The sequence below is a fragment of the Eretmochelys imbricata genome, chromosome 6, assembly GCF_965152235.1.
Source record: "Eretmochelys imbricata isolate rEreImb1 chromosome 6, rEreImb1.hap1, whole genome shotgun sequence".
Taxonomy (NCBI): Eukaryota; Metazoa; Chordata; order Testudines; family Cheloniidae; genus Eretmochelys; species Eretmochelys imbricata.
Window position 1 is genome coordinate 64769669 of NC_135577.1, and position 10426 is coordinate 64780094.

The window sequence follows — 10426 nt, forward strand, 5'->3', positions numbered from 1 at the left end:
AGGCAGTCAAAGGTACATAATAAATGCAATTTATCAAAGGGCTGATGATAAGAGACCTTTACCATTATAAACCCCATTTTGTGCCTCCCCTATCCCAATCCACAAAGATTAAGATCTCAACAAAAGCTGAGCAGGAAGTGCTAGATCCAATGGGTTATGTCTCTGTCATAAATATAAAGGGAAGGGTAAACACCTTTAAAATCCCTCCTGGCCAGAGGAAAAACCCTTTCACCTGTAAAGGGTTAAGAAGCTGGGATAACCTCACCGGCACCTGACCAAAATGACCAATGAGGAGACAAGATACTTTCAAAGCTGGGGGGGAGAAACAAAGGTTCTCTTGGTCTGTGTGTTTTTTTGCCGGGACCAGAGTAGGAATGCAGGTCAGATCTCCTGTAAAGGGCTAATAAGCAATCTAGTAAGATATGCGTTAGATTCTGCTTTGTTTAAATGGCTGATAAAATAAGCTGTGCTGAATGGAATGTATATTCCTGTTTTTGTGTCTTTTTGTAACTTAAGGTTTTGCCTAGAGGGATTCTCTATGTTTTGAATCTAATTACCCGGTAAGGTATTTACCATCCTGATTTTACAAAGGTGATTCTTTTACTTTTTCTTCAATTAAAATTCTTCTTTTAAGAACCTGATTCCTTTTTCATTGTTCTTAAGATCCAAGGGTTTGGGTCTGTGTTCACTGCAAATTGGTGAGGATTTTTATCAAGCCTTGCCCAGGAAAGGGGGTGTAGGGTTTGGGAGGATTTTGAGGGGAAAGACGTTTCCAAGCGGGCTCTTTCCCTGTTATATATTTGTTAGACATTTGGTGGTGGCAGCAATAAAGTCTAAGGGCAAAAGGTAAAATAGTTTGTACCTTGGGGAAGTTTTAACCTAAGTTGGTAAAAATAAGCTGAGGGGGTTTTTCATGCAGGTCCCCACATCTGTACCCTAGAGTTCAGAGTGGGGAAGGAACCTTGACAGTCTCCATCCCTTTTCATAGATCTAATTGCAATAACCAACCGCTTGTCCATAGTGACAGCCCAGGATATGGCCTTGGCCTTCTGTGACATAGATGTTCCCAGCCATCTATATTAGTACCCCTGTGTCCAGCCATCTTCTCAGTATTTTGCGAAAGGGGGTCATATGTGGTCTCTGCTGAAAGCTAAGAACTATCTGACTGTTAGGGTTATTGCAAGTTGTTTGTACAGGAAGTAGTTTAAGAAATATGTAGACTATTGGATTTCAAAGTTGTTGAAAGTCAGTCTTGTCACCTGAGGCGAGGCCCTGGTGGCGTCTGCGGGCTCTCTCAGTCAACGCTGAGAACAATGGACATCTGAGGAGACAGTCTGTGTTTACTGTCTGAGCCAGGTGAAGGCTTGAGGATTTACCAAAAAAAGAAAAGAAAAAAAAAACCAAGAAAAGTGTCTGAATAGGGGCCCCTCTGAGGTAAGAAACAATAGTCTGCAACTGCGTAAGAGAAGAGGAAAGGGCACAAGGTTTTATTCATTATGGAGGAGGAACTCTGCCAGCAGGGATGTCTCATGAAAGGTGGATCCCAGCTCTTGGAACTAGAAGACCACTACTGCAAGGACTGACCTTTGGGTGAGAGGCCAAGAAAGTAACTTGTTAATAAGTATAGGTGATACTTTGCCTTCTAAGTTTTCTTTTACTTGTAACTGTATGTTTCCAAACCCTAATACTTGCTTTGATTTAAATCTTTATCTCAAGCTGTTAACTAAATGTCAATTTGGTTTTACTATAAATCTGTCTAAGAGCTTCATGTTAAGGTGTTGAACTGAGGTGAAACCAATGAACTTGGGTGCACTGTTTCTGTGGAGGTAGTGGATCGGCATACATTGTGGGTGACCAGAAGATAAAGGACTGGCACCTGAGGGTAACAAAGGGGGGGTGAGTAAATTGCTAGCCCTCAGAGAGAAAGAAGGGCTCACAGAGCTCAGAGCCATAGGTGCTCGAACTAGGGATGCTGCCCCACCCCCTGGCTTGAAATGGTTTCCATCATATATAGGGTTTGCAGTTTGGTTCAATGGCTCTCAGCACCCCCGCTATAAAGATTGTTCCAGGACCCCTGTCCAGGGCAGAGTGCTTGTATTGCTTGCAGTCGGTAGTTGGGGAGGGTTTCCCTTGGTGAGCTCAGACAAGGCATTCACACTGTAAGCAGGTGGTAATGATTCATCCTGGACACTTTGGGTAATCCTGAAAAGTCTCTCACTGTCCATAGCATTTTGAGGATTTGTTCAGATTAGGCAATATAATCTGTTGTAGCGTGCCCTGGATTGTGATACAGTCAGGTTCTTTAGTACGTCTCACAGAGCACAAAAGCTTCCCCGCAGTCAACAGTACAACCTGGCCAGCCTCACTTTTTTCTCCCCACTAATCTAGCATTTGAGCTGCTGTCTATATCAGAATACTATTCTGGCCAGTCCTGGCTTGTAACCACACAGCTGACCTCAGGGTGTTGTGTTTTCTGCCTGTGTATCAGGATCTTGTGGAATGATCTGAGACAAGAATGAGCCCAATCTGAATTTCTTACCCTTGGAGAAATTTATATAAGCAAGGAATTTTTATTTCCTTTCAGATCACTGGTCCAGAAACAGGACTTTGAAAATTGTACTTGTCTTGTAAGCATTGCAGCTGCCAAAATGTTCTGTCCTGTGATATGAGATATTGGATCTTTAACTCACCTGAATTGTTTTACCACCTTGCTTTTGCCTCTTTCAGTGTAATTATTCATGGTGTGTTTTTAAAAAAGTATTACCTTTTATTGGTTTTAAATGTGTTGCCTTTTAATTTAGTGGATAATGAGAACACATGCAGTTACATTGCATTAGCAGTGTCAAATTCATTTTGGAGGAGAGGATGTGATTCCATGTTTAATTATGGTGTGTGAACCAGGCTATAAATTCTGGACTTCATGTGCCCCTCCCACCTGTGTTAGCTAATTATTTCATATCTACTGCAAGTTTCCAGCACATTCTTCTTAAGCAACTAGTATTAACTACTGTCAGTGATGGGATACTATCTATCTTGGCTATTTATATCGCCCCATCACCAGTATTTGAGCATTTTATAATCTTTAATTTATTCATTATCACAATAACCCTGTGAGTTAGGGAAATGCTGTTATCCCCCTTTTACAGAGGGGAACTGAGGCACAGAGAAAAACGGCTAGTAAATCTGTGGTAGAGCAGGGAATTGAACCAAGGTCTCCCGACTCTTAGGCAAGCAACATACCCACAGGACCATCTGTCCTCTCTACTAGTATAGATGGACCCCCTCCTATGAGCTGGTATAGCAAATCCTAAATTCATCTGTCTCCAGTCTGATTTTAGCCCCTTCTCTGTGTGGGAGAGGCAAAGGCAGGATTAGTAAAGGCCCATTCATGGAGTTTATCTATATGAACTCCCAACCTCCTTCAGTAGCCTCATGGAACCCCATACATGGAAATTAGATGCTTTCACACAAGTCAGAGTCAAGATTCGTGCCTTATTTTAATTCCCCATTCCCAGAGTCTGGTTTAAATTGTCATCATCTGAATGTCTTTCTTTGGGGGTCAGTTGTGGAGTGTCTTTAAAGGACTCACTCTCATTTTGTATATTTCTAGAACACCTTTGTGGAACTACAGCCCTCAGGAAAGGGAGAGTGGTTAAGCTAAAATGTCCATGTTCCTTTTTGAACTTTGAGGAAGCTATATTGTTCTTCAGCTACCCTCTTCTTGGCCAGGCAGAGAGGCAGGCTTGCTAAATGCTGAGTCAGGGAAAGTGTAGGTAAAATGCATTAATGACCAAAGTTTATTCACCAAAGAAAAAGACAAATAACTATGCACAGGACAGTTTCCCATGCAGTCAAACCAGAGCCAGCAGTGAAGGATGGGTGGGGTGGTGGTGCTCATTTTAATCCTCTCAAAACTTTCACAAGTGACTGGGATTTCAGAGGTTGCTGGACCTTGTCCCGGGATCATACAAGAAGCCGCAGCTCCCTCCGAAAGTCTCGCCCTGCAGGAAGCTGGCCAAGTCTCTCCCTTGCGCTTGCTGTTCTCACAGGAGGGGATGAGGGAGCAAAGAGTCCAGCAGCTTAGCCCTGGTCTACACTGTGGGGGGGGAGGGGGGGGTTGATCTAAGTTATGCAACTTAGGCTACATGAATAACATAGCTGAAGTCAACGTACTTAGATCTACTCACCGTGGTGTCTCCATCGCGGTGAGTCAACTGCTGCCGCTCCCCCGTTGACTCCACCTGCACCTCTCGTGGCGGTGGAGTACAGGAGTCGACAGGAGAGTGCTCGGGGGTCGATTTATCGCGTCTAGACTAGACGCCATAAATTGACCCCTGCTGGATTGATCACTGCCCACCGATCCGGAGGATAGTGTAGACATACCCTTAGAAACACAGGATGGTGGCTCTGTTCCTCCCTGCTGCAGCACTTGGCCTGGGAAGAGGCAAAGGGGTGTGATCAGCCCCTGGAGCTGCCCATCTTCCTTGGGAAGGGGGAAAGGGGATCCTGCTGTGGCCTCTGCAGGCTTGGGGCTAAGAACCCCAGGTGGAACAGAGGTGAGGTGGGGGGAGGCTGAATTAATGGAGGGTGGATGGGCTGAGCTGAGAGAAGGCTGGGTGGGGATGGAACTGATGGGAGGACTGGGTGGACAGGATTGTTTATGGGGCAGGTGATGGGCAGATGTGAGGGGTGAGAACTCCTACAATGGCGGCCAAGATCACCTTTCTCTTTACATTTGGGAGAGTGGGTGACCATTTACATTTGGGAGAGTGGTTGCACTCTGAGGGTGCAGGGGGGATTTGAAAATTAAAAGGCAGGCCAAAACCACACTATCGTCTCCTGGTGCAAACAACATGATTTTTTATTGTTGATCTCTTGGGGTTCTCAATCCTGCAAAAGTAAGTAGACTGCATCTCTCTCCTCAAACTAGCTATGCGGAGGGGGTCATAAGAAAGCAACTAGTCCTATATCCATAAGCTTTAAAATAAACCTAACTAAGGGTTTTGTCTAATGTGGCTCTAGTTGACAGCCACCGCTAGGAGACTAGTGAGCCAAGGAGAGCCCGTTCTCAGCATCTGGCCCACAGCTGTGAAACAATCTCCTGGATCTGACAGGACCATGAACCTCAAGGCCTTCAGAATAAAAAGTAAACTCCACTTCTTTGACCTAGTTTCCCCACAATTGCACCCTCCCTATTTCATAGAATATCAGGGTTGGAAGGGAGCTCAGGAGGTCAATCTAGTCTAACCCCCTACTTCAAAGCAGGACCAATTTCCAAATTTTGCCCTAGATCCCTAATGGCCCCCTTAAGGATTGAACTTACAACCCTGGGTTTAGCAGGCCAATGCTCAAACCACTGAGCTATCCCTCCCACCCTTAACTCACCTTCCCCCTTTCAACCCACCCCAAGTCTTGGTGTTACTTCCCCTTCCTTTGGGAACGCGCGAGAGAGAAGCTGAGGTCTGCGTTTCCTGCAACACTTGTAAAGCTAATACAGTAATCAGTGGCACAAAATCCCACGTAAAACCTTGCTGCAGCATTGAAAAGTAACCCTAAGGCTTTTCCCATTCCTGGTGCTGTAGACTGAGCCTCTAGGGGGTGCTACATGAAGGCCTACAACTAAGATGGCTACTGAAGTCCTCTCACCCTATTCCCAGCCTGCTTGGAGTTACAGTGAGCACAGAGGAACTCGAACTTTTGGGGCCAATAGGGAGGTTTTGGCTGGGGGTGATCTGGGTGAGCAGTCTTGTTGGACCAGTGACAAGCCAGGCCTGCACAGCACCCAGCAATGGACAGCCTGACTTTACATAAAGGAGAAAGAGAATTTGGACACTGGCAGAGATAGCATGCACATGGGAGTCTCTGCTAAACTTCCACTCTCCTCATAGGGAGTTCTTGTACTGCTCTGAGATTAGCCGCATGGATCAAGGCACTGCAGTGACCAGCATGTAGAGTGAGAGCTCCGACCCTACACTGGCTGCCAACTGAGAGCCAGCCAAAACCCCGGAGGATTCCAGACCAGGACAGGCAGCAAGTCCAGCTGCAGCTGGGAGAGGAGAGGACCCTACCCCCAGTCAGCATTGAAGAAAAAGTAACGGGACTTCTGGTTAAGCTGGCTACCTCCACAGCATTGCAGCACACCATCTCAGGACACTCAACCAACCATCTGCTTTGGGAAGGTGCCAGGCAGCAGCACCCTAGCACCACCTCCTCCCCGGCAGCACTGCCCCCCCCGGCCCGGGACAGTCCTCCTGAGTCTGCCGCTGGCCCCAGCAGCCCCGGACTCTGGGCAATTCCTCCCACCAGCCCTGCACCCACCTCACTGCATCCCTCCACCATCCCAACCCCCCGCACCTCCATCCCCCCTCAATGCATCCCTCCACCCTCCCAACCCCCTGCACCTGTCCCCCTCACTGCATCCCACCACCGTCCCATCCTGCCCTGCCCACCACACCTACCCATCCCAGCCCTGTACCTCTTACAGCGCTCTCCCACCCATCCTCTCCACCTCCCAGAGCCACCACCCCATGTCTCTAACCCCCCACCCCACCGCACCCCATTCACCTCGATACACTGCTGCACTCCCATTATGTCTCTATAGACACTTGTGCCCCCCACATCCTCATGCACCTGTAGCCTTCTGCGTCCCTCTGTATCCCCATCCACCCCCCGTACCTCCTCTCCTTCACTGCCCCCTCTCACCCCCACCCTGTCTCATCCTTGACCTCTTTCCCTCCCCATCCTCTCTCCTCCACCCCTACCATCTTTTCCCCACCAGCCCACCCTCCTCCCTTCCCAGCTGGGTGATTTAGGCAGCCCCTGGAAGAGTGGATCCTCCCGGGCACTATCATAATCAGAAAGAGAAAATAAAACCAGACAATAAAACTCAGCCAGCAGCCCGGGACCCAGGCAGAGCAGAGCCCCGTCAGTGCCAGGTGGCCAGCCTCTGGCCCTTCACTCTGGGGCCCAACCTTTATGCCAGGCACAGCAGTGCTGCAGCCCCCTGGGCGAGGGGCCACGGGCACTGGAAGGCTCCTGCAGCTAGGATGACCCCAAGTGACGGAGGGCGGGGGAATGCAGTGAGCAGGGGCGGGGCCTCAGGAAGGGGCAGGGCAAGGCAGTTCCATTTTCTGGAATTAGAAAGTTGGCAACCCTACTTTCCTTCCCCAGATCCTACCTTCCTGTTCCATAAAGCCCCTGCCCCTCCTTTGTTATGCTGTTATTTTGGGTATTTCAGTCCTTTACTGAGCTTTGTTTTATTTACTTTGTTGTCCCCTGGGTACTGGGCTTGCTAGCTGCAGTATTATTGATTTTTCTTACAAGACAGCATGCCTGTGTGTGGCACAGTGAGGAGTCACTTTGAATGGTGGCACCAGGGAAAGAATCCAGGATCAGCCCATGCATGAGGGGGGCAAAGTTGCTCCAAATATTAGCAATAGCAAGCACCAGTGAGAGGACAGGGAAGAGGCTACACGGGCAGTATGGGGGTGCTAAATACAACAGGACATAGACTTTAAGTCTCCAACAAAGGAGTTTTGCTCTTAACTCATCTTTGTTTTTTTTAAATTCAGCTGATTGTAATCACCTCCAATTTAAAAATTAAAAACTCCTCCCCATGCAGGATTCTCATTTGACTTTCAGCTGTGGATAGTCTGATGGTCTGTGAGGGAAATCTCATTTTGCATGTTGGGAAGATAGATGGAAATTACTGATTGACAGTTAGTGGGCTAGGGTTCTAATAAAACTTCAATCTTTTTTCTTAGTCCTCTTCACTCCTATACAGTGGAGGGCAAGAGGCTGAGGGAAGCATATATAAGTACCCAGCCAGTTTTTCCCTCCCTTCCTCATCAGTATACTGACTCAGACACTATCCTTATCTCCTAGGATCTGCCAGCCTGGAACTATGGGCCTACCCAGTTGGGGGCCCTGTCTTTGATGGTGGCCATTGGCTCATGCTTCAGAGGAAGTAGTAGGTAGCTAATCCCCATCTGCCTCTGTCCCGTATTACTGCACTCCTGTTTGGTTCTGCTTTGCACTAGCTGAATTTAGCAAGAGTATTACACTGCTTTCCTTCCTCCTTGGCACTGACCTAATGCACTGTAGTTCAGAGGGGTGAAAGGAGTAGAAGAGGAGGAAGAGATGCTGCTGTCTCTTACTCTTTAGAGGCTACGGATCCTTTATGCTCATTTCCTGGACAAAGTCTGATTTCCTGGGCCAGTTTTAGGGCACTGCAAAGTCTGTGGCTGGGAGCCCCCTGATTTCCAGAGGATGAGGCCCAACACAAGCTCAGTTTTACAAAGGAATGAGGAACAATGTTCTAATGCACCTTCCAGACATGCTGCAGAATAGCTTACGCCCAACGTTTAACTTCTATTTTGAGTTATTTATTAGCAATTCAGTTTAAATAAAGATGCGTATAAAGGTTTTAGGTGGACTAACAGGACATTAATATGACAACATGTCCCCACTGGGATTTTACAGAAATTTGCATAGCTAGAAATCATTTCTTAAAACGGAGGGGTTTTTAAAGAAATTATGGTTTGGGGGATTTAACCCTTTTCCTTCCCAAATGCAACATTCCTGCTGCTCATCGATTAGCACAAGGAATAGTGATTGTAAACAGAAAGTGACAGTGTCATTATACCAGCTGAGAGAAGTGCAAAATAATACATGTGGCATCAGTGGCAAAACATTCATGGAAAAGGGAAGCCGGTATCTTGACTCCAGCAACTCCCTTACTTGACCCTAAGTACTGATAAGCATAGTAAATTGTTTCCTTACCGTGCCACTAGATGGCATCATGAGAGAAGACTGGCAGTAGAGGCCATATGCAAGTAGAACTAGGTGACCTTATTTCTGGACGAATAGTTTATTTGCCAAAAAAATGCTATTTTGGATTGACCATAACTATTTGCAAATTCTGGTTGAAGTGAATGAATAGTTTTGGCTGAAAAATATGAAGCAGAAATTATGAAAATGTTTTGTTTTGATAATTGTCAATATAAAATGTTTTGACATTTTGTTTTGAAATTTAGCTAGATTTGTTTTTTTTATTTTTAAAGGTAACCCCCTCCCCAAATCAAAACAAAAATCATTTCAACTGGAAACGAAAATCTTTTTTCCAGGTCAGTCACCCAACTGAAAAATCAATTATTCTCTTAGTTCTGCATACAGGTGATGTGAAGATACCACACAGCATGCAACAAAATGTGCATCATATGGGAATTACAGCCCTTCCTTCATGATAAGGCTGGTAACCATCTCCAGAGTAGCATTCCTCTCTCCTTGAGATCTCTGGGTTCTCTGCAGGGAGGGAGAGGATGGGCAGTAAGGGGCCAGTGGGGATGTGCATTGTCCCCTGCCTATGCAAAGGGTCTTCCAGTGTCACTTCCCTCCCCCGCTCCCCGCACCCCTAGATATCCCCATCTGATGGCCAGTGCGGGGGCAGCCACCGAAGGAGCAGGAGGAGTGGAGCTATTCCTCCAGAGCCCCTGCGATCTGTAGGGTGCACAGATTGGACCTCCGGCCTGCTTTGCTGGGGTGGGTGGGAAAGTAAACCCCTAAAGGAGCAATGTGATGGGAAAATCAGATTTTTCTCTCTTCTCCAGATTTTGACTTGGTAGGTGCATGTCTTGCTACTGCACCCTTCACTTACTCTCCAAGAACATCTGACACGCAGCTCTCCTCCAAGCGCTGCTTTAATTACATATACTGGGCCTGGGTTTTATTGCTCTAAAAAGTAGCCACGAGGGGTATCTTATTTCACTGGAAGGTCGTATGTAACTGCTGTGCAGTTGACCAATACCACCAGTGGGTGACTGCCCTGGGCATGTGTCCCTTCATTTACTCTCCACACCTTCGCTGTGTTTCCGTGCAAAACTTTGTTTCACAAATTAAACACTTCCTTAAAAGCCTGTGGATGGAGTTTTTCAAAAGGTGACCTACTAACTTTCCAAAAACCTGCCCTTCCATAAGAAATGCACTCAAAAATAAACGCTAACCTTGAACAACCCCTCTTGTTTTTTACATCTCAGAACTTTACTCCTCATGTGGCTTTTGCCATGAAGTTAAACGAATTGCCAGCCACAGAACCTGATGACACTGGAGGTGAGACTGGAAGTAAATATTAGGAATGTGAGTAAAAACCCCCATCCAAGAACACTGTTGTTTTCCCACCACAGGAGGAGGCAGAGGGGTTGGGGAAGCTCAGGAATCTCAGAGTTAAAGCTGACCTCAAAAGAAATGGGTTTGTACCCTTTTTGGGTTCATTTTTATGTACAGAGGAGATCTGAAAAGATTTTCCCATACCACATGTAACCCACAAGGATGGACTGAGAATGTAGGGTTTGCCAGATTGATTCACAGATTTAAAGGCCAGAAGGGACCATTGTGATCATCTAATCTGACCTCCTGTAAAACACTGGTT